The sequence below is a fragment of the Neopelma chrysocephalum genome, unplaced genomic scaffold, assembly GCF_003984885.1.
Source record: "Neopelma chrysocephalum unplaced genomic scaffold, ASM398488v2 Primary Assembly neopelma1_22b, whole genome shotgun sequence".
NCBI classification, from domain to species: domain Eukaryota; kingdom Metazoa; phylum Chordata; class Aves; order Passeriformes; family Pipridae; genus Neopelma; species Neopelma chrysocephalum.
Genome location: NW_020897690.1, coordinates 29069475 through 29094325, shown reverse-complemented (window position 1 = coordinate 29094325; position 24851 = coordinate 29069475). Strand labels below are relative to the sequence as shown.

At 39.4% G+C, this 24851-nt stretch overlaps 1 protein-coding gene across 1 annotated transcript in view; it reads right to left on the bottom strand.

The window, feature by feature from the left end:
* Positions 1 to 24851, bottom strand: part of PHLPP1 (PH domain and leucine rich repeat protein phosphatase 1) — a 138544-nt gene that overhangs the window by 66480 nt on the left and 47213 nt on the right. The gene's annotated exons all lie outside the window — the stretch shown is intronic.

Genomic DNA, 24851 nt, shown 5'->3' with positions numbered 1-24851 from the left:
CTTCTGGCTATACTTCAGGTTGTGGTTTGAATAGCTTCAATAGCTTCCCAAAGAATTCAGTTCCTACTTTCCCCAGTCCACCCTGCTCAGTCCAAACCCCACAGCAGAGGTGGTACACTCAGTCACAATGTAAGCAGGTGCAATCTAGATGAAACCCTCAAAGACCCTGTTTTGGTCTGAGTAGAGCTTCAGAAAGTGTGAAGTTCTTTTGTCTGTATTACATTTAATTTACTATTTATAATAATTTAGATTATTAGCATAACTACCAATTAGGCCAAATCTGTTAAATTACTTTAAATGTCTCAGACTCTACTAATCTAATCTATTAATAAGATTCTACTCTATAGAAAAGTATAATGAGCAATGGCAACACAAACACAAGTATCTCTCATCTCTGCTCTAACAGAACCATGTTCTTTTAGGATGTAAACAGGAAGAAGCATCATTTACTCATTCTTATCTGAGGTATTTATCTATATCAGCTTACCCTATCAAACCCTAAACAGTCCAGCTCAGATCTGAATCATCCAAATATACTAAGTCTTTTGCAGAGTCAAGAGCTAATCACATTCAGGTTAAACTAGTTCAAATTTATGCATGAACACTGGTGTTGGTGAAACTTGCGGAGGTATCTCCCCTGGATAAACAAACTAAAGGCTATGTTAATTCCAAGTAGCTTCCCCATCACAATAAAAGATAAATCACCCATTTTCTTCCACTAACATTTACCAAAATTCTTAAATACACAGAATTAATAAGTAGTTAGGATTCCAGAAAAGCAGAGAGTTGATCCTATCTCCTAACACTGGTATTTCAGACCAGTGCCAGCTGAACTCCAGCAGTGACAAGTGCTGCACACTATTATTTCAACTTGCTATTATTCCTGCTTGCATGACAGCTCATTTGTCTCAATGAGTCTGCTCTTGCCTTCAAATTATCTACGGAAAGATAGAAGACACCTACCACATGCCCTACCCACCGCCATTCTCTCACCCCCGCCTAGGCCGTGCCAATTTTTGTCCTTATCTTTAAAAGCAGCCTTCATGAATCTTCCTGCCAATTTAATGAGCTAACACTTGGCATAGTTACCCTCAAGCCTTGCTCTGCTCTAATAAACACTAGCATTTAGGCTACCGAAGTCTGCCAGTTTGGATCTGCAGGAACATTGCTGTTGCTTGAAGCTGAAAGACAAACTTTAATGCCCACAAGGTATCAACATCAAACACAAAAAGAGGTGCTCCAAGAAAGCAGTAATTTCACTGCCAAGCAAATTCATATCCAACCACAGGAGCTGTGGAAAAACTCTTTGCCCAACAGAATAGAGGGAAGTAGGGGACATCCATTCTGCAAAGCTACAAGATGACTGATAGGGAACACAAGCGAGTAAATTAGAGTAACTCAGCCCTAACAAATACAAAAGCTGAATCAAACATTACATTTGGAATATGAAACATTTGGTTCTTAAAGTAACTGATAATTTAAGTAGCTTGTGCAGAACAATGGGTTTCATGCCACAGAGCATTGATTAAAGAATTAACCACACAGAAACAATCAAATCTCTGTAATGAAGTAAAAAATGCCTGGTAAATATTAATAGTTACGGTTGCATAAGGAATAGTTGTCAGGGGTGTGGGCAGTTTCCCCTCAAAAATTATGTTCTATGATCATCTTCCGGGGTCTGGTTTTTGACTATGCTAACTTCACTGGAAAAGCACAACCCACTGCTGACTGAATCCCTTAGGACCACAAGGCATAACCTCAATCCCTTGGGAAGACAAACTCATTTAGCATTTCAACACAGCCTAATGCAACTTTACCCATCTAGGAACAAAGGGCATAATTTGCACTTAATATGGGCAGAACTGTGTCCTGGAAAACAACAAAGCTCTGAAGTTCTTCAGGATTGTGGTGGATAGCAGAGTACAAGCTCCAGCTGCAGTGCAGTAACCAAGAGGCTTGGTAGGAAACACAACAGCATTCTGGAGCAACTGAGAAGTAACATTACCCTGCCTAGCCTAGTGGTAAAACAACTACCACACTGGGTACTCACACTTCACAAAGGGTGCTGAGAAATTAGTCTTGGAAAAAAGTTACAGGGGAAAAAGTCAGATGCCTGAGCAACCTGCTTTCTAGGACCAGACTCTTGAACTAGCTACATGGAGTTAGGCACAGCTGGACCTGTAAAACTACTCAAGAGTCTCTAAATGGTAGTTCTTAAAATTTCATATAAATTCACAGAGGTTGTAAATCACAGTAACAATTATTATCACTAGTAAAGGTTTACTAGAAAAGCCAGAACAGAGCTATCACTAGAAGTAATCATGAGTTTTCTCTCAAACTTCATATTTGATTGGAAAATTACTAGGATAAGAACCTTTAGTTATTCCCACAGATACAAAAAAATTTTTTAAAAAATTAAACAACTCCTTTAAATTCAAAGGAACCCTTCAAAGGATTTAAGGTGCTTTTTCCCAGAAAGTACTACACTTTGCTAAGTGAAAGCTAGAAGGTTCTTGATGAGAACATACAGAAATAAAATACTGGGCCTATTTCATTAAAGGAAATGGTTTCTCTCTTCCTATTCTTGTCTACTTCACTACATAACCAACCATCTGGTTGGACCAGATGATCTTTCAAGGTCCCTTCCAACCTAGGCTCTTCCATGATTCTATAACTTGATAAGCTCATGTTTAATATTGGATCACATGTTGTTGCCTGAGACGCAATCTGCTCACATATTCACTTTTCTTTCTGCTAAAGGGTTGTAATAATTGGTGTTTGATAGTATCATAGTGTTCCATTATTATGCAAGTGAGGGGGAGGGGAAGAGTAAAAAGCCATTGGCTTATTTTGATTCTAAGTAGAGGTTATTCAAGGACATTCCAACTAATTGTGAAACCGGATTCCTAAATCTGCAGAAGTTTTGCAGGTAACTATGAGCAAAAGCTGTCTGAAAAGCAGCAGCCTTGCCTACTGAAAAATAAGCTTGGACAGACTGCAGCTTTAAAGAGCTCGGATATTTGCTGCCAAGTGAGCATAAAAGCAGGAAAAGTTTAAATGACAGTGAGCTCTGTCACAGCAGAAGCGGGATGGGACTTGGAAAGTGTGAAGCGATCTAAGGCTGGCTGTTCCTCACTTCAGGGAGGAAAGCAGCAGGTGGCAGAGTCTCCTGCAAGAGGGCTCATCCCCGACAGGCTGGGAAGTGGAGGACAAGGGAAGGGCTCAGAACTGGACCTGCCTTTTCTATGACCTGGAAAACAATCAAATGAGAAGGCAAATGACCTTTTTCTTCCAAGTGCACAAGAGAGATGGGGGGCAATCTGGACTATACCAGAATTCCTTTAGGCTAAGAATCAAACACCACAAATTATTGCATAACTACAGCATCACCACCAAAAATCAGCTGGCTTTGAGGTAACCTGCCAGCACCGTTTCCAATAAAAGCATCAGCAGTTCTGAAATTATGTTCCTCAATCTGCCTTACAGACCTCCCATTCAAGATTTAGAAGGCTGCATGAGATTCACATTCAGATTTTTCTTCAGTTTTAACTAACCCTGAAGGGAGCAGATGAATTTTCTCAGGGGCCTGTGATAATCATGCAGATAAAACGGTAATGATGATCCTTTGTGACTTGAAACAAATTTGAATCCTGCCAAAAACTTCAAATGTAATTATTGCTGCACTGATCAGAGTGGAGGTAAATATGCCAGAACATCTAGAAGAGTTTCATACCAGAAAATGTTTTTCAAATGCTAAGCCCAACCAGAGTAGTTGGAGTATTTTAGCAAGAAACCATAAAAAGATTATTTTTCATTTCTGTCAGGTCGCCAAGACTACAGCAACTCCTAAGCACCCCCACAACAGAACTTTTGTTCTGTGTGAGGCATTAGAGGAGATGCCTCAAGGAATTATAAGCAGACCACTCCTTTGGCTATCTTGATATTCATGGTTGAATTCCTCTCAGTTTTTGCTTGTCCTGAGTCCTGGAGGGAAACTAGTAGTATTCACAACAAGGACAAAAAAAAGCAAGGAATTTGACTGAAACAGCAGAACTATCACTGGAACCACAAAACTTACCCTGCTTCAGAAGAAGCACAGATGGGACACAAGTGATCTTTCCACAATGTTAAAGAACTAAGATCTCACCACAAGCAGGAAGCTCCAGGTACGGAACATACTGACATCCCGCCTAGTGCAAAGACTTAAAACCTTATTAAATAAATATCCACAGCCACTTGCTTTGGATTCTGGAGTAAAGCTCTTTATCCCAGCAATGGAAGACATATGGAATGCATTACCATCAGAAGTTATAAAATACCAGCTCATTATGGGACATAAAAGTATCAGGGAGAAAAAAAAAAAGCCTCTCTGCAGCTCTACGGCTGATTAAGTTGCAAGTACTCATTATTCCCCCGTTTGAAAAGTACGGCCAGTAAAGTCTGCCTCTAAAGAACAACTTAAGACATTACCAAAGTAAGAGCAGGGAAAAGTGTTGACATAAGAAACATGTTCACTTCTGTGCAGCGGGTCTTATTTTTATTACTAATATTGGTTTGATGGAATGAAAACCAAAAATTCCTCGCAATCTGCATGGTGCAGGCAACGGGGCCAGCTGGAGAGACTGCCCATCCCGAGTTGTCTTGAGTAAGCGGTAAGAGAGGTTTAAGTTATTATTTAGTAGGAATACTTCTTAAGTTCGAAACTTTTCAGAAGTGACTGAATAACTCTGAGTGCCTAATTTAGGGATGTATTTTTCCTGCTACAGCTGGTCAGCTACAGAGGTCGTCATCCTCATCTGCACACTGTTGGGCCCCTGGCCTGAGGCCAGCATTGCATCAGCCCTACCACATCAGCTGTTCTGCGCAAGCTGTCCTCAAGCCCTTTCAGACAAAACAGGCTGCTTTAGTTTCTTGCTTCTCTTTTTGAATGAGAGGTCTTCAGGACAGCTCACGGTGAGTAGTTCAGCATGGAGAGAAGAAGAATGGCACGTAGGGGCCAGAGCTGTGACACAGTGGCTGCTGCTAGAGAGGATGTGTAATGAAACCCACTCATGACTCAAGTAATTTCAGAAAAAAGATACTTCACACGCTAACATTCTGTGAATATCAATTCTTGCGTGCATTGGAGAAAAAGAACACCTACCATTCAATTTTTAAGATTTTGGTCTGAATCCACTTGGGAAAGCAGGGCTATTTCCTAGCTGGTCAGGTGAAACCAACATGGTGGGTGGCAGCCCCTTGGTTCACAACTGAAGCACCGTCCCCTCTGAATTGAAATCAGGAACACCTTGCCTGTGAACCAGCAAATTGAGACTCAGCAACGGTCCTGCCTAAATGTAAGTGCAAAGAGGCCTCAATTAGCTCAAAACACTGAAAGTCCTTGAGTGTCTTTGCCCACCTTTTGGGAAACTGCCACAATAGCTGTTGCTGAACCCTTACTGCCAGATCATTCAGCAGATTTCAACTTTTGCTCAAGCCCTTTCACTGAATACAGATGAAGGTACTGCCTGTAATGTTTTTGAAGCTTCTCAGTCATGTAAGGCTGCTTCCCCTTTCATTTCTTGTCAAACTAAGGACAGCGATGATGACTTCAGGCAAGGCCCAGTGCAATGAGATGTATAAAAATAAAGCAGCAAGTTGGATTTAAAAAAAAAAAGGGAGGATGGCAAAGGAAGCAGAAAAGCACAAGTAAAACCTCTGAAGCTATTTTACTGCTCTCATTTTTATTTGAAACTATGAAGAAAACCTACTTACAGTTACATGCTTATTAGAAGTATTTTTCCTGGTGAAGGTCCACACTGTCATAATTTAGGAACAAAGGCACAGAATTAGCAGGTTTTATGTCTAAGACCAAGGATTCACTTTGTAGTCTCTACAAGCAGGATGCTTTTGAAAAGGTAACAGACCAAGATATATATATATACACATATCAATCAAAGTTTCACCTGGCAAACCATTCCAAAATCAGCAGTTTAATTTTTGGACGCAAATCTACTTAGACTCGTAAAGATGCCTGTAAGATTTAACACAAGGCTGCCGATAGATTCAGTACTGCTCTGTCAAAGAGGGACTCTGTCACCATTATGGTGTTCTTAAGGGCATGTAACTATTAGCATAGTTACACAGTTTACTCATTATACTCCTCATTTTGCTGCACTCTGTATTATATGGGCACTAGGGGAAGCTCTGAAGTAGTTACGTTTCTTTTAGGAATTAGCAGTTCAAGCTCCACTATTTGAAGGCTGTTATCTTTCAACCTGAGAAACAAAAGCAGACCCCAAATGTTGGATTTTACTAAACTATATTAACTTGTTTTTTTTCTTGAAAGGAACATTCAGCATGAGACAAAACTGGCAGAGTAGAAGACAGACAAGCCTTTAGTCTTTGTGAAACATGTTCCTCCTACTTTACAGGAAGATCATCCTTAAAAACAAGCATTATCTCTATATGATATGATACAATAAAACATAGTTACAAGTTTAATAGCAATAATCCTATCTTCCACTTAAGAGTGAATCCTCACTGGAGGAAAGGTTGGTATGTATTTCATAATCCAGAAAATATCCCTCTTCCCCCACTGAGACAGAGTTCAACGTTTGTTCACTTGATCATTCGCTGTATCTTGTTCTCACAAGACTCACCATTCTCCACACGGGAACCCTAAAATCATGGTATCAACACTTCAAAGGATATCACAGGCAAAATTTAACTAAAATTACTTTTCTGAAAAGCTTTTCTATCAAATGTCACCTATAACCATAGAAAATTACTGCAATAACTAAAATATCAACTATATCAAAAACTAAATATCAACTTACAATAAGCAAAAGCTTCTGAAAAAAAACCTAACAGTGATTCAGCACAATTCAAGAGCCATTGTTAACCAGCACAACTCCTACACTAGGACAACTTAATAAGAGCAACAGGCTAAAGTAGGATACACTTTAAAGTGGTGGACAGGACACACTTGCAATTAAAAGCAAGCAAACAAAGTGGAAATTCATCTGGATTACTATGCAGAGGAAGCAAACCCAAAGCCTTGGAATTAAATTGTTCTCACTGTAACAAGTGAACTCAAGATCTAGCTGTTCCAAAGTGTTTTGACAGATTTTAACAGTTCAGCTTGTAGAAGCAAACCTCCAAAACACAGATTCAACCCCAACCAACTGAAAACCCATCTGTTTTTAAATTCTTCATTCCATCTATCCCTACAGACTACTCCTGCAGCTCACATTCAAACTCTGAGACCTATGCATTCCCATTCACTTCACTTGCCTGCAGGAAACCCAAGCAAGTTACATGCAAGCACATTTGTTTATTTCAGCAAAACATTGAGGCTCTCAAGGCACACGGGATGTCCCAACTTCTGCTTGCAATGAACTACAATGGACTGTAGGCTGAATTCTGTTATGTCCAAACACTTAATTTTGAAGCTTGAAAAGGGAGAGTCACTTGCTTTTCAGTAGGAAAACTTAATATTAACTCTTCTGGGAAAGCCCCATATGATACCTCTGTATGGAGAAATAATTGAAATATCCTGAAAATGAACCATCAAGAAAAAAAATGTAATTTTCCTCCTGTGCTTTAAAGTTGTAAAGAGCTGCAATATTGGTCAAGAGGCTTCCAGGAAGTATTACCTAACCAACTTTCCCATCTTGAACTTAGGATTCATTTCAGGAAGCTACTGAATAAATTCATAGTGACATCATCTACCAAGTATTTTTGCTCAAAGTAAATTTAAAACAGAATTAGTCTTACACTGGGAAGATTTGTACTAGTACCTGATCAAATTCCTTACATATACTTCTTTAAAAGAATACTTTAGCAACACATTTCAAACTATCCCTTATTAAGATGGCCTCAAGAAACTCCACTTTCTGAACAGTTTTACAATTCTGTGCACTGATATTAAAAAGGTAAAAATGCAATAGATGGGGCCAAAAACAGTAGGCCTTACAAACTTGCCAGTAGTACCATGACTTGCATGACAGCATGCACAGCTTCTATAGGATGGGACCCAATGAATGTTCAACTGATCTTTTCCCTTTTTTCCCAATTCAGCCCCCATAAAGCACAGCTGAACAGAATGCTGGAGATGCACATTTATTTTTGTGAAGTCATGCAAAAATTGAATTCTACTTGTTATACTCCCAATGCACAATAAAGCCACAAGCACAGTAAAATGCCTTGCATCCCAAAGGATACTTACCCTATCTAAAGCAATTGCTGTATTGGCAAAAGCTGTGAGCTAACCAACTGTTTTAGGCAAAGCTGGAGTCCTGATGGAATTGAAGAGCAAAATTACACTGATGACTCCACTGAAGTTAACAGCAGCTTTCAGGTTTTATCAGCGTTAGATGCTCAACATGAGGCATGGCAATGGAAGCTCAAAATAACTACTTGAACGCACACTCCTCTGAGGAGGAAGAATGACAGCCCCTGGCAGAAGTTCATCTGTTTGTCTTAGTACAATGACAGAAAGACAGAAATCCATGCTCCTTACCAGCAAAAGTTGAGCAAATCTCCACACGCCCTTGCACGTACCTGCCTTGCCCTGAGGATGGAAGATGTGGGTAGTCAAATGTTTAAAAAAGCTAAAGAGGAACACATATGCACGCTAGATCAAGAACTGTTTTGTACAAACTTCATACATAACACAAATGTCATCTTTCAACGTATTCTAGACTAAAATTCCACCAACCGCAAGATGATTAAGCTATTTTGTGTGTTAAATGTATTCATGAGAAGAAACAAGTCAGGTATTTTACATCTCTAAAAGCATGTAGTAATCTAAATCCTTGTTAAGGTAAAGCATTTTAAGTATGACACTTCTACAACAGTACCAGCACTGTACCAGCATTATTGTATAGATCAAAATCTCAACTCAAGATTTCTCACAGGACTCAGCTGATAAGCAGCTTACATCAAAACAATTCTGTACAGTATTGCAAGGCTATTACTAGCACATCTCAACCAGATCTAGTTTAAAAAAATCACAAATAACTGATGTGGAATGATACCAAAATGTATAAGCTGAAATGTATATATTGAAACATATAAGCTGCCCAGTCAAATGCCTCCAAAGCTTAGCCTTGCAAAGAGAAGGCTATCCAGAATGCTGGATTTGGAATTGTCAACACCTACAATCAAAAGTCACAATACCTAATAAATAAAAAAGAGGAACTAGTGGGTAAGGATTGAGTGACTGCTTTAAGTTGCACAAAGACAGAAAAATATAAAAGCCAGAAGAAATAGTACAAGCAATTAGTCAGAGAATTATCTGTCATTTAAAATTCAGCTTCATTAACATGAGATTTCCAAGCTATGGCTAGAAGGAATTCTGGCTGAGTAATGTCCTTATAAGCCAATCTTACTCCATGATATGAGCCAGTGTGTCCACAACTTGCTAGGTAAGTTTAGTTCATACACTTTATGTCTATACTTTGGCTGCTTTCCCCACATATCAGTAGTCAACATTTGTGCGTGCATGTGATTTTATATAGTATGCTCACACAAACCTTCCTTTAAAAAAGTTAGTCAAAGCATATCTTTTTGGTATGCAGCTTTTGAGTTCAGTAAGTAGCACAGAGTACATATCCTCCAGTTGCCTCTTCTCCCCCGCCCCCTACTCTCTCCTATAACTCTGCAGTTAGAGACCGTTCCTAACTACACCCTACCAGCCCGTCTTTTTCACTTCTCTCTTATCAGCAAGAGCAGCTTCAAAGAATCACACAGAAGCCTGGATGATGGAAAAGGAGAGACAGGATCTGCAGATACCCTTAGAAAGCTTCACTACCCTGATTTCTGCCTGCTTATAGTCATCCACCTTGTTTTCTTGCTAAAGAACACATAACCCTTTGAGTCACTCTAAATTGACTTCTGTCATTCAAGTGTTTGCTTTTCTTAAATTTACATGACAAAGGTTGGATTATGCCAACATATGTTAAACACATATGTCAGCAGTAAAAGGCAACTTGTGTCAAAATTCTGTACTTCAGACTACATTTCGGGGGGGGAGGGGGCAGACCAAGACAAAGGAAGGAAACCCGATTTTATAAAGTGAGAAGAAGGAAACAGTGGAGAGAGATGTATCATGAAGAAACATGAAAGGGAACATTTTCCCAATACCTTTCTACCCTTGGAAACAGGCAGAGAAGATTTATCACATGCCCACAGATATCAGGTTTGACACAGCTTCTTGTCTTTTCTACCACAGAGACTAGAAGTAACTGGATAGCATATGGGAATTGTCTAGGAGTGCATGTCATACGCTTTTATTACAAAGGAGAGGAAAAAAACAGAAAAGATGGGCTTTTTCCATTCCCTTTCTAAATTAAATCAACTATCACACATCTGAGTCATCCCCAAACCCATCAGTTTTCTGTCCAAAGCAGTCCAAGGGTCTGTGAAAGGACAATCACAAGTGTTAGCTCATAAACCTGACTACACTCTAAGGTTTCTTGTTTGATGCTACACATCCCTGTAGGAAATATATTGAAAATTTCCACACCTGTAGCAAGTGGAGAAAAAGCCTGTACAAAGGTCCAGTTTTACAAGTACACAGTCTGATTTAAAGCTCCTGAAACCTCAGGAAGTTATCTAGGAGAAATCAAAACAAGTTCATAAATTCAGCTTTGACAGGAAAGTGAGTGTGCTAAAAACAACCTCAGGAACTTGAAAATTCATCAGAGCACCACTTTAACTCTGGTTCACGATAATTTTAGATAGGCATCCATAAATACCCACCATGAGTACTTTGCACAACACTAGTAGGATCAACTTGAAGCTGAAGCTACTTGTCAGAGCTTTCCCTCTCAGTGAAAATACCCAGAAGAGTTTGAAGTGCACACCTACCTATGAGAGGACCCCATCCTGAAAACTGAGCAGCTTCTTTACTGGCACTTGAATCCAAGTCCTCTCAAATGCCAAGACAGCAGTCCAGCTGGACAGTGTTCAGTGTAATACGCAGCACAAGTAAGTCCATTTAAGTATATTGATTGTGGTCAGACCATAATAGTATTTCATTTTTCTGCCATAAGAATGAATGCTTCTTCTACCTTTGGAAAAAATATCACAGCTTTATAGAAACACAGTAGTTAAACTGTTTACTTGGAAGAAAGCAGAGCAAATGAAACTGTTCCACCATCCATCCTTGTCCAATACTAGCATCTAAAACCAAAACCACTCCCCTCCAATGCACATCACTTGAAAGTTCAGCACATCTTAATCTTATTAAAATTGTATTGAACCCTTCACCCTGTAATCAGGGGAAAAACCTAAAATATGCAATATCGCATTTAAGAAGCCTCTCCATTTTGATCCACCCACTCTAGCTGACCAATTGTCTTAAGTGCCTGTGTCCTTACAGAGGAAGGGATCATTTGTCTTTCTAAAAGCCCTTTCACAGGTCAACTCCATGCAGAAGGAATGCAAATGGCCTGGACTTTATGACCAAAGTACGCTAATGGCAGAAATCCTCTCCTCCTATCTCAAACTGCTTCACTGAACTGAATAGAGAGGAGGAACAAGAAAAGGTGGATCAAAATTCATTTGCCTTCCCTTTCCAGAGACCTACTGTGTGAGTGGACACAGTCATATGTCCACAATAAAGATCACTGCTAAAAAGCTCATCTCTCTACAACATACATGAAGCTTCTTTGTCAGAAAAATCTCAGGAAAAGTCCATGATGCTCTCTCATTCACAAACATTTGCAGGATTAAGTTTTAAAAGCATTTAGACACATTTTGAAAGGAATCCTTCCCAAAATACTATCATCTTGATTCCTCTGCCCACTCACCCTCCTTTGAGGGAGAACTGAGACTCCTGAAGATTTTTTTTTTTTGATACTATCTATTTATGTTCCAAATATCTCCATCTCCATTTCAGCAAGAAAGGAAACAGTCAAGGATATATTATACTTGCAGCACTTTAATTTATAATATCACAGAAACAAAAACTTGTTCAGTGAATATTATTACTAGGAGCAAAACAGTAATTAATTTTAATGACAAACTATTTACTTTGCACAAGGGAAGCACGTTGGGTAGAAAATGCCAAACACTGCCAACCTCCAAATTGATATCATTCTATTATACTTCAGATCAGTACAACTCATATTGTTGATGTTTTGGATTTTTTTTAAATGCAAGTTTCATATACAGTATTTCTACCTTAACGGATTTAATAAGAAACCCTAATTTCTAGGCGTTTTAACTAGTAGATGATTTCTAGATAGCTGGACAGATCAAATTTGGCTACATAAGGACAATGAGACTTAAACTGAAACACCATAATATTATTCAGTGGGATGTTTTTTATGAAAAATAGTCAAATCACAGAATATGCTGAGTTGGAAAGGACCCATTAGGATCATCAAGTCCAACTCCTGGCCCTGCACAGGACATCCCAAGCATCACACCATGTGCCTGAGAGTGTTATCCAAACACTTCTTAACTCAGGCTTGGTGCTGTGACCACTTTCCTAGGGATCCTGTTCAGTGCCCAACCACCCTCAGGGGGAAGAACCTTTTCCTGATATCCAACCCAAACCTCCCTTGACTCAGCTTCATGCCATTCCTTGTGTCATGTCACTGGTCATGAGAGTGTAGAGCACAGTACCTGCCCCTCCGCTTACGAAGAAAGCAATTAGCTTTATTTTCTCCTATATTTCCTTCATATTCTGCATATGCACAAACCTAAAAATGAAGGATATATTCTTGAAAACAGCTTCTCTTAAATCTCAAGCAAAACTAAGCAGGAATAGTAGAAAATACTTAAGTTGATACATTGGCTAGCATACTAAGTGTGAAGGCATACACAAGGAGATGGCACTCTAAGAAAGAACACTGGAAAAAGAGGAATCGGACATACTATTTTTAACAGCAATTTAAATCAAGCCTGATGTTCAACAGCTGATGACACTCACAGCACTCTGCTGGATACAGGGGTCTCATGGAAGTCCCCGGAGTGGGTCCATTACTCTGCCCTCACTAACTTAAATTGTTGGTAAACACATCCCATGGCAAGGGATGTGAACAGGCCAAGTTTGTTGAACCCCCCAACAATACCAGTTCACTAAATAAAATAGGGACCAGCTGCTCAATCAGCTATTGCTACCCAAATAGCTGAATTTGTGCTAACCGAGTTCAAACTGCTCTAGTCACGCTCACGGGGGCTGTGAGCACACGTATGCACGCGTGCATGTGTTGGTGTGCTCATACAGGGAGCAGGATGAGGCCCTGAGAGCAGGCCTTCCCTGGCTGGAGCACTGAGCAGGCAACCTATGCCTCTATCACCAGCAGAAGCACCTCTCCAAGACCTTGAGGAATCAACTGTACAGCCACACAGGAAAAAAGGAGCCACAATCATCAAAAACTGCTTTCAGCTTCAAGGGACATTGGCATCAGTATTTCGGTTTTGCTATCAAACTTAGATGATGAGAGAAAGGCTTACAAACAGTCTTACACCAGTGGAACACCTGCAAAGGTTTAATGGGAAGTAGGAATGAAAGGGAGACTTACCCCTCCAAAGCAGGAAAACGCTTCCCCCTGTTGTCCTAGTTTGTCTTGCTCAATGTCCTACTCATAAATCTGAGTTTTTGTAGTGGCCTCCCGCTGGTTTTTGAAGAAAAGTAAGCCAGTGACCCAGAAGGTAGTTAAGGGAAAGGAAATGTGTAGTTTACCTCATCCAGCTTGCATTTTGCATACTAACTTATAGTATAAAAAGTTGTTTAGACATACTTTCTCTGGCTGCATCACCAAACTATTTGTCATTAGAATTGCTAATATAATGTGAGAACTCACTAGGTGAGTTTAAAAACACTTTGATTCACATTTACTTTAATTGTCTTTTTCCTACAAAAGCATACAGTTGTCTTGACTGTTCATAAACAGAGAGTCTTTGAGGAAGTATGGCAGCTGTACTCAAACATTTATACAACTTAGCATTTCAGCAAAAAAAAAAATCACTCCAGTTTCTTGGCCTCTATTCTCAGTGAGACTTTTTTCCTATAATCACTTATCAGCTTTATTTGAAATAGTCAAATCTATATAACTTAGTAATTTTAAAATAAGAACATAGACCATGTCTGAAAAAGATTGTACTGGCATTTTTATTTTACTAGAAGCAGTTACTTCATAATGAACATGAAGGTGATCTTTTCCAAGACATTTTAAGCTAATGCAAAAAGACATTCTAAATCCACACATGGCATTAAGTTTTTACCACACAGAACCCAACGCATGGAAAGAAAATTCTCACATTCCCTCAGTAAAGTTTGCTTGTGGAAAATGGAAATTATCTGAGAGCACTGTGCTAGGCCTCAGGATACTGGATTGAAACCCAAACTTCTTTCCCTTGCTTTTCTTGCCTTCTAAAGTTTATGCTTTGTTTACCATTTCAGAGGGAAAAAAAAAAAAAGGAAAGAGAAAACACACAGGCAAAATTACTTTTAAAGTTTCCTATGCAAGCTGCAAGTGGAGCAGCTGTGTTCATCCGACACTCATTAGGGGAAAAATCTGTTTGGGAATAAAGTAAATACAATTCAATACCTGAAGTCAGACTTTCCTCAAAATCTATCTGCAAACTTCACAGTCCTAACTATGTACTGTCACAGTGATAAGCTCGGTACAGTAGCTCAGGACTACTTCTACATTTCTTGGAAATAGTTGCAACAGTGAGTTTCCCCATGACTAAATATAATTTTCCCAGAGATGCATCAGACAGGCTCATAACTCTTCTGTAAAGGAAACCTGCTGAAAGGTAAAAATGTGACAGCAGGAGTTTTAGAGAGAGATCTGGCCAGAAGATTGCAATGATGAAAAAAGCACATGCAAGAAATCTGTCCTTTCAGAGCATTCCTTATCAAGTCACCTTCAGCTCTACCTTCACAACTCAAACAAATTAAAAGATTCCAATTGAATAAGGCCATTTAGTGTACTCTTCTAAATTCCTCCTTAAGCTAAAGGACATTAATCCTCCAAGGCAATACTAAATCTATTATTTAATGAAAACAAAAGAGGAACAGAACACATTTAAGACACATTTCTCTGAGGTATATTACTGAAAGATAAAAGATGCTATCAAGTACAAGACTTATCCATCGTGGCACAGATAGCTTCTTGCTGCAGATTTACCCTTGACAAAAACAAAGACCATACCAGGCTGGAAAACAGGGAATGCTACAGGCTCCGAGGCTGCTACATGCTTTTCACCTAACCAGAATCTCTGTCTCTGGAATACTGTCTTGCTATGAGGTTTAAAAAACCTACCCAGCTTCTACGGAAGAAGCATAAAGCCACAAAACCACTTATTGACAAAGGACAGCTTCAAGTTATTAAAATTACATAGATACGACCAACTCCCATATTTATATGTTATTTGAGCTACTACCTCCTCTCCTTGAGAGTTAGCCAGCACTGCAGGGTAGCACATTTTAAAGTAACACTTTAAAGAGGACAAGCCAACAGCATTATACCAATCTGTGGAGAAAAGTCCATTCAGTTTTTATCATTAGAGATTCAATCTTCTGGTACTATTCTTCTAGTACAGCACATAACATAGAAGTACACAGAAAGGTAAGAGAAGCCTATGAATCTATCAAATATAAAAATACTCTGTCACCAGACCCCTTGAAGTGGAACTAGCGCAGATTTATCTAGAGTCTGTAAAACCCTAACAACATTGAAAATTAGGGCGGGGTTTTTTGTTTATTATTTCCTTAGTTTAGGGGTGAATTATGAAACACTTAAACTTTTTTCTAGTAAAGATGCAAACTTTCTATAAGCAGCCACTAGCAGTTTTATCTGCCCCTCAACACACCACTATGCATCGCTGGTCCCATTCTCCTCTCTCTTCTGTATTCACAAATGATGATCCAAATAACATTTTGCAGCCTGCAATTATAATGCAGTTCGGTTGATTTTTTTCCTCTCTTATTTTATTAATGCATTATGCCAGGACTTGTCATCCCATTGCTCTGAAACAAAAATAGTACACTTCTGAAGAGAACCGAGTCACTTGTTCTTATAAAAAGATTATCATGCCAGTACAAAGGTTGTTGTTTCTAACCGAGTTACTCAAGCATCCTGCAATAAGCCATTCAGAAGTTCATCGTTATTTGTCCAAACAGATTAGTCATATTAGTGCTGAAGCAATGGCATTATGTAAAAGACTGCTTCTCTCTGATCTGCTTCATTAGCTCCAAATCATATTTACAAAATGCAACATGCTACTTCAGCATGTCTGCAGCAATCAGCAGTTAAAACAATTTCTTTTATCATCACCCATGATATATGAATACAAGGGTGGCAAAAGTATAGCCCCCGGGTGCTGGGCTCTCAAAACTGCCTGCTCATTTAAGAGCACAAAAGGTAGAGCCCATGGACACCAGGAGATGCAGCTCTCATCACTTCATCTCTGTTTTAGTGGGTTTGTGCAGAAGGATAGCCCATAGACAGACAAAGGCAGCAACAATGTGCTGCTCCATTTTCTAGAAGTTCTGTGCATTTATATCTGCTGATGAAACTGAGCCATTCTCCAGTGGGCAGAATTTAGATATTTATTCAATCTGACAGAATCAAGCTATTTAACAAAGGGAGAAGAGCAGGGATGAAATAATGGGACTAGGATGTTATGAAGTGGAGAAGAGGTAGAATAAATACTGACATATCCCATTGTAAGTCTCAAACTGACATTATTGAGTCGGCTTTGGAAACTAGGACAAGTGATCTGAATCATGACAAAAAGGCTTTCAAATATACACTGTCTGCTCTTTGTTTGGATTTGAAGAAAGCAAGCAGCTTCCCTGAGCTGGTGGGTACATTCTCAGAGCTCCTCTGTTGGGAGTCATTTTCAATTTACCTATTTAAGATGGAAAGTTTTCCACAGAAAACAATCAAGGAATTTAGCCTCTAGACTTGTTTGCTGTGAGAAATCACATAGGTTATGGATGTGCAGTCAGCAAGGTACAGGATGTAGGCCAGATAGAATTTACTGGAAAAAAGATATGCGTTATGGTTTATAGGGTAATAGTATATCATATCTGGGATCCTAAGACTAGTTCCCATAGCTCACTACATGGTGAGGAACAGGGGTAGAAGGGAAGATGTAAGATGTATATATCTTTCACAATAAGTAAATGGTAAACTAGTTTTGTGGTTGTTTCACTACCTTATACCGTCAAGAGAAAAATATGTTCCTGCGACTGGTTAAGAAAATTCATGGCTCTGGGTCAGACTACACTGAAAAATCAACCAAAACACTTCCCTTCTTGCCCATTTATGAAGCAAACAGTATTTTCAAGATCACTGAAATTTCTGATTCTTCATACCAGCATGAGCCACACAACAGCAGCAGAGCCTGGATGCCTGTCCCTGCTGCTCTGCTTGCCCCACACATCAGCTCAACTCAATCTCTTCCACCATGAGAGTCTCAAAGATACTGGGGCTCCAAACCCAGCCTAAGCCTACTTATCTGCCTATAGGCCTTCTTAGACGAGACTTATTACTTTCTCACGTACGTATTTGTGTGTATTTAAGTTCAAAGAAGGGGGTTGGCAGAACCATGAAGAAGTTACCACATGAGTTTGCATTTAAGCTGGAGTGTGTGCTGCTTGAAAGAAAAACTCTCTCAAGTCTACTGCATTAACTGCACAGGAATTATCCCTACCAAGTCCCTCTATCAAGACTGTGATGCTTTTTCGGTAGATGCAGAAACAGGCAAGAGCCTGCACTGTGAATAAAGACGTATTTTCACAAAGAATCCTTGCTGGCAGTGGAGGAGTTAGTTCCACTCTTGTTTCAGCACTCAAGAAAGTAATTCCTTCCACTTCAGTTTTTACTGAAGAAAGAAAATGCTGTTCAAGAGACAAGTGAACAGCTAATGGCAATCACATTTTTGAAGAAAGCAATGCTTTTCTAGCGGGTGCCCATCCCTTGAAGCACTAAGTGCTGCTTCCACCACCACCTTACATACAACAGGGTTAGAAGTGCCTAAATGCGCAAGTCACTGGTCCTCAAAAAAAACTGGTAAAAAAGGTTTTACCCCAAATCCTGTGTCTCCATAGCACATCCCTGGGTTTCTTTCCTTAGAAGACCAAATCCATAAAAGACAAGTCATGCAGTTTCAGGATTTCCCTATCTATGATATTAAAACCAGAAAAGGAACTTCATACTTGGTGCTTGTTCTTTTCATTTAGGTTGAAGAACTTGGGAAGAGAAGAAGTAGCATCAGATTTTGCTGGACAGTGATTCGGGACTACAGAGGTGAATACTATTTCATTTTACAATTTGCATGGATTTTCCATCCTTCCATTAAAGCATAAGACTACCCAGTTTAAATACTCCTATATACAGACCCTGTCAATCCAGCAACTTCAGCCGGGTTACTGTACACAGCAAGAAGAAAATAAAAAACAAACTCAAAAAAATCCCACTCCAAACCCCAAAACAAACAAAACCCCAGAACACCCCACACTTTTTTAAAGATTATTTACAAAAGGGACAGGCATACACCAGGCAGGCATCTTGAATACCAATTCTCTGACCAGACTAGCTATTTCTGGATCAGTCCTTTTGTATGTTCTATTCTCACACCCATATGAAACTATTTTCCACATGCCACAGGACAGATCCTAGCACCTGGAATACAAACCCTATGCCAGGTCACAAGATAGCAAGGGGGAAAAAAAAGTAATATCACACCAAAACTAATCATATTGTCATAGACCCTTCCTCACTACAGTCTCCAACTGTTTCTTTTTTTTGTTTGTTTCCCCATTTTCCTACCACTAACATGAATTTCCAAAGTCAGTTACCCCAGCGTAAAGCATCATAAGGCTGTCAGGGTTTTAAGATGCTCAAGGCAGATCTGTTCTAAGGATATTGCTTCACATTTGCAAGTGTTGATTCTTGCTTCTTAGCCCATCCTGTAGAGCATAAATTTTGCTGTCCAAGATTATGCTGACAATGTCCTGCAGAGACCACCATGACGGCACAAAGCTCTTTCTCAGGAGCAAAGGAGCCAGCAATCCTCCACCATGCACAATGGGGGATGCACTCCGTGATGAGAAGTGGCACTCAAGACAACAGGTAATGACACCCACATGATTTCAGCTGTTAGAAAAGGATACCGATGGAAGCCCCCTTTGCAGACTGCTCTATGTGACATGATAATGTGCTACTTCAGTCTTCAAGCATACGAAGGTAACTATTAAACTCTAACAAGCAGGTGAGAGAATGAGAAGTCACCTGCTTCAATATAAAGTTCTCTCTGAGAATGATTGCCTTCATCTCTTCGCAAAGCCTACACAAAACGACACAATTACACACAGAAAGCTTAAAGTCAGTGTGCCCATGTTCATTTCTCAACCAGAAAACAGCTCCTAAGTCTTACTTGCACACTCACTTTTCTATGTGCTCTAGAAACGCCAGTGGAAAACAGAAGCATTAAACAAAATAGCTCCATGCTCAGATGAAAGATGTCTTTACTTCAAACACGGATGAGATTCCACAGCACATGTTGTGGTTTTGAGGAACAGAAAGCAAATCTGTCACTTGGAGACAGATAAGCCTGTCTTCTGAAGGGCCTTGATGCTGACAAACTCCCGCAGCTAAAAATCCAGCTCAGATAAAGTTTCTTTTCCTGAACTAAGCTACCTCAAAGTTTAGCACGAAGTATGCTTGCAACAGAACTTCAAAGTAGCTGTATACGAAACAGAAATAAATCACATTTCCCAAGTAAAAAAAAAAGTTTATGTGTAATGCTCAGTTTTGATGAAAAGAGGGGATGGCCCCATTTACCCCTAAGTTTATGGATTATGCAAGAGTACAGTCTTAAAGTTCGGAGCACAATGTTTTATTAAGAACTAGACAAAGCTATTTTCATTGCAACATAAAACTAAACTTTTTCAGTAAGGCATAAGAAAAAGAAACCACCTGCAAATTTGAAGTGTCTCAACTACAAATCTTTGTCTATGGTTTCCTGGAGACAACATTCTTCTGTAACATTCATAAACCATCATTTTGTCCCCAAATCCCTGTACATTCTTAAGCCAGAAAAAGAGTAATGAGTCACAGTCATAACCTAAAACAAGATTCCTAAAACCACACTGGCAAGTTCAAAGTGGTGGATCAACTTCACCATCTTAAAAGGAAAGAAAAAAATCTAAAAGCTGAAGGCTGCTGATGTTCAGTATTTTCAGAGCTACCTCAGATGCGGCATCAGCAAACACTGCCCACACAGAAATAGCTGATCCTCTCCATAGCAGAGGAAGAAGAGTTCTCGGCTAAGCAGAAATGACAATATTGCTCCTCAAAAATCTCACTTGAATTAACACCTATTGAAGCCAGAGACTACACGAATTCAAATACATACAATCCTTATTTATGTCACAGCTGAATGGGAAATAGTCTACTCAAAAGCAAGTGCAACTAAAATTTTGTTGGTTTGAGTTGCTCCTGTCAATTTACCTTTTCTCTGGAATCCTTCCTCAGAAACTGTGGTATTTCAAACCAATTTCAGCTTAAATTTAATATTGGTCTTCATGGTAAAGAGACTATAACTTTTATGGACTGAAAAGACTTGGACGTTGTTTTTAAATTACATGAAATCCCACCCAAGTCCCATATCTTGTGGTTTTCTTTTTATATCTAAATACAGCAGTGAAACTTCATCATCAGAGGTCAGTTGGAGGATGTTTAATCTCTTTTGATTTCTCAGGCTTTGTTCTTAAAGCAACAAAAGGACTATGGCATGCAAGGACATTAAGGGTCACACACCACACAAGGAGTACAGGACACCAGGAGCAAATAAACAGTAAGGAAAAAACCCCACAAGTGCATCTCAGCTGCAATTCACTATATTGCCTAAAATTAAAGTGGGGGTTAAGACACAAGTCTGCTCTCCTCTCTGTGTTCCCACCAAAGACCTGCCATGTGAAACATTATGGATGTCTTTCTTCACTCAACTGCCACAGCTATTACTGAGGAATGCAGACAGAAGTAAGTCCACAGAAGCAACATCAACATACACCAAATCAGTGGCATGACATGCAGGCAAAGAGCAGAAACAACAGTACCAGTCAGATACTTTCTCACAAGGTGAGAAGGTTAGGTATGCTTTGTGAACAAGTATCAAGGCGCCAAAAGATTTAACAAGGGTTAGCCAAGTTACATGGGAGGAGGGAAAAAAAACAAAAAAACCCACAAATTTTTTCCTGAATTCTTTTTCAGCAGTAGTTTCATAACAATGTAAAGGGAACTGCAATGCTATATTTTTTGTTTAAAAAAAAAAGGTATATTCCATCTTGTCATATAAATCAAAAGCTTACTGAAAATACAGTAGAAGTGAGTACAGGATAAATTATTAGGTGTAATAAATTAAAAGGTTAAATAATGTTTTTAAAATAAAATAATAAATTTTAAATACGAAATTTTCTATTTATTCCACTTACCAAACAATAAAAATATCTGATTAACAGCTAGTGTTAAACAGTTACCGCTCCTTTGATACTTACAACACCTAAACATTTTCAGCCTCTCAAAAAAATACAAATGTACTGCTCTTTGCACTCAGACTGAGTTTGCCCATTTAATTTCTAAGGGCTGACAACTTTCCCACGTCTCATTTTTTCTAATTAAAACTGCAATAGATCATGAATGTTTAGGTTTATTTCAGCATTTCTCCACATCTATACAACAGCTTGCAGCATAAACCACAATTCCATCTCCCTTGAACTGAAAGTCACTTTCACTGCGCGGGAGGGAGGGGGAAGGAAGAACTAAACCTCTGCGTCTGATAATGAATTATCAATGTAGCAGCCTGAGAAATTTTTTTACAGTACAGTCAACCTAATTCATCTTCCTGTGTAAGAGAAGAAGTTATTTTAGAACTGACATGCTTTTAACACTTTTGAAGACAACTTTTGAGGCAGTCAACTATTTTAAGTAGTTTCACATTGAAGCAACATACAGGGAAGCCACTCTTAGAACTCCTAGCACAGATAAGCATTTGGTATGTTCAACATCAGCTAGAGCAGACAGAACAGCAAGTATGCTAGTTACCCAGTACAATATACTTTTCATATTCTAGGAAGAAACAGTGCATGTTTATGCTGTTGCATACATTAGGCAGTCTAGGCTGCTCTATTGCTGCTACGGGGCTGTTTTGTCAACAGTGATGAAGCTCTATTAATCTTTTAATAATATTTCAACAGTAAAGCACGTAAGCTAGGTCTCAGAGTGGCATCCAACAATGTCAACATGAGTTTTGCAAATTGCTGCAGCCACTTGGCTTTACATACAGGCAAGCAGAGTCACATGGACTCTGCAGAGAGGTGACTTATGTCTGGCTCTTTCTCTTTCATACAAGCAGTTTAAATGGTTTCACCACAGGGTTGCTATCTCCTCAACTCACCTCTGCAACACTTTCCCCCTTCCTCCCTCCAATTCCAAAAGATTGCATCAGAAATTTCAAGGGAATGGTTAACTTTGGCGATACTGAAACAGAATAAATGCAAACATTGCCCTCGTGTCCTGCTCCCCCCTCTCCCCTCAAAATGTCTGTCAATTCACTCCATATACAGCCATCTTGCAAACTGCCTCTGCACTCTGAATACAAGATTCCTTTAAGGGTTCTTCCTCAGACCATGGTTTCTTGACACCATGAGACCAGTTAAGCAGCAGGATCATCTGAAGGTATTCTCATCCCTTCCACCCCCGCTTCTGCAGTTAATTTCCAGTGTTCCTTTCCCTTACCACCCACAGCCATGACAGTACACTTGTTTGTGGGAACATGCAGTTGGTCAGACCATGAAATTCTTCTGCTACAAAACAGCTTTTTCTTTTGAGTTTTTTTAAGCTACTGTTTCTCATGGAATCCTTTTAGAATCCAATACCTTGCCCATCTCCTTCTCACCTTGCAATTTCCACACCTGCTAATTTGCAGTTGACTTCCCTCACATGTTAAAATTCAGAGATAACAGGTCAGGCAGCAATCTCATGAACTGAATACTTTCAGTATAAATCCCCATACTAACCATAATCACTACACAAAGTCTCATTCCATTTCTCCCACCATATAAAATTATACCACTGCAATCAGTCTGCAGAAATGATGGCAACGTGTGGTTTTAAGTGGAAACACTAAGAGAAGACACAGGAGAAGCTTCCATTAACTGGACATTTAGCATGAAAATATTCAGGCAGGAAGTTCTTCAGCTACAAATTATTAGTCATATGTTCATTTGCACATCAACATCCAAATCAGAGTCCGACAGTTGAAGTAATCTTTAAGATCTGAGAACAAACTGAGAAAAGGTAAAGAGTAACAACCAGCTGCATGTAACATATCCAAACCACACGGGCTAAATCTGAATCTTTCCCATGCCAAAATACCGCTTAGGGCATGTACAAAGTGCACAGTGGTCTCCAAACTACAGCTAGGGAAACTCCCAAGCACTTCCACAAAAACATTTTAGATTAAAATGACACCTATAAAAAAGGATCACAAAACCTACTTCGGATACTGTTTCAAAAAGGAAGAAATCCACCACAAGTCTTCATTACACTATAGATTGTACTTACTTGGGCAAACTTGTTCAACAAGTTGCTTGCCTATGAAACAAGGCATCACTAAATGTAGCAGCACTAAAGCTAGCACATTCCAGACCTTGATTCCAATGTAGGTCTCTTATTCCTTGGCAACAAAAGTCTCCATATTATTAATTTCAAACAAACAACCCTCCCAGCTGATATACCACACCAGAGAATGCTGATTTAAATATGTGCCAAACCTTTCTCTGAAGCAGAAAGGCTGCTGAGCTGAGAGGCCACTCTGACGAAGTGAACAGCAATGCAGAAGGTTACGTTACGTGAATGTGCTAAAAAGAGCTCATGCCCTGTTTTTTGAATGCTCTCCAGGCTCCCTGCCCAAAAGTTTAGTGTCCTGACAAATGTTGAGCCACAAAAGTGTGCTATTGTATTAACTGAGTAGGAGGAAAAACAACAACAGCCTGGAATGTCACTGAAAAGCAAGGCCATGGAAGTTGAATGTAACAGTCTAGCATCTCCATCAGATAACTCACAGCAGTCTGACACCATCTGGTTCCTTCAGGTAAGTATCAGATATTTAAACTTCCATTTATACTGGATTAATAAACACATAGATTAACAGATTGAGTTTGTATTGTTTGTATAAGAACAACATAAACTAAGATGAGAGTTTAGGATATTCCTGCCTAGGCAACGCATGTCCTGGCAGGGTTATTTTTATGCTGCTGTAAACAGACACATTCCATTCTACCTGTAGGGTCAGCAGCGGTACCTCCATACTCCCTCATCCATTTGTTTCTCATAAATTTGCTCCAAGTTGGCTTTCATTTTAAATACCTTGCGAAGAGTTTTAAGCTTATTGGTCTCAGTGCAGACACTGATGCAAGGAAGAAATACTAGCATGCCTTAAGCATGTTAACCCCTCACCCCTACAGTCACAAAATTCTTAAAATATCACTTCTCAATTTGCAATTTATTGTTTAAGCCCCCAGGCTGCTTGCTCTCAAACTTCATCTCTGAGCTCCAGAATTAATTTGAAGAGTCAGATGGAACAGCCACAGCTCCCTGGTGGTATATCCCATTCTTGGTTAGGTTCAATTTTAATATTTAGCTTAGTGCCAACAGCACAACAGACCAGAGATTGTTTTACAGTTGCAATTAGTCTTGGGCCATTTATACTCCTGCAGCCTCTTCCAAGGATCACAAGACTTGTCTACAGAAAACAGTGAAGAAAAGCAAAACACTGTACCAGGCTTAGCAGTGTTTTCCCTGCTAGAGACTTGGGTATCCTTCATGTACTGA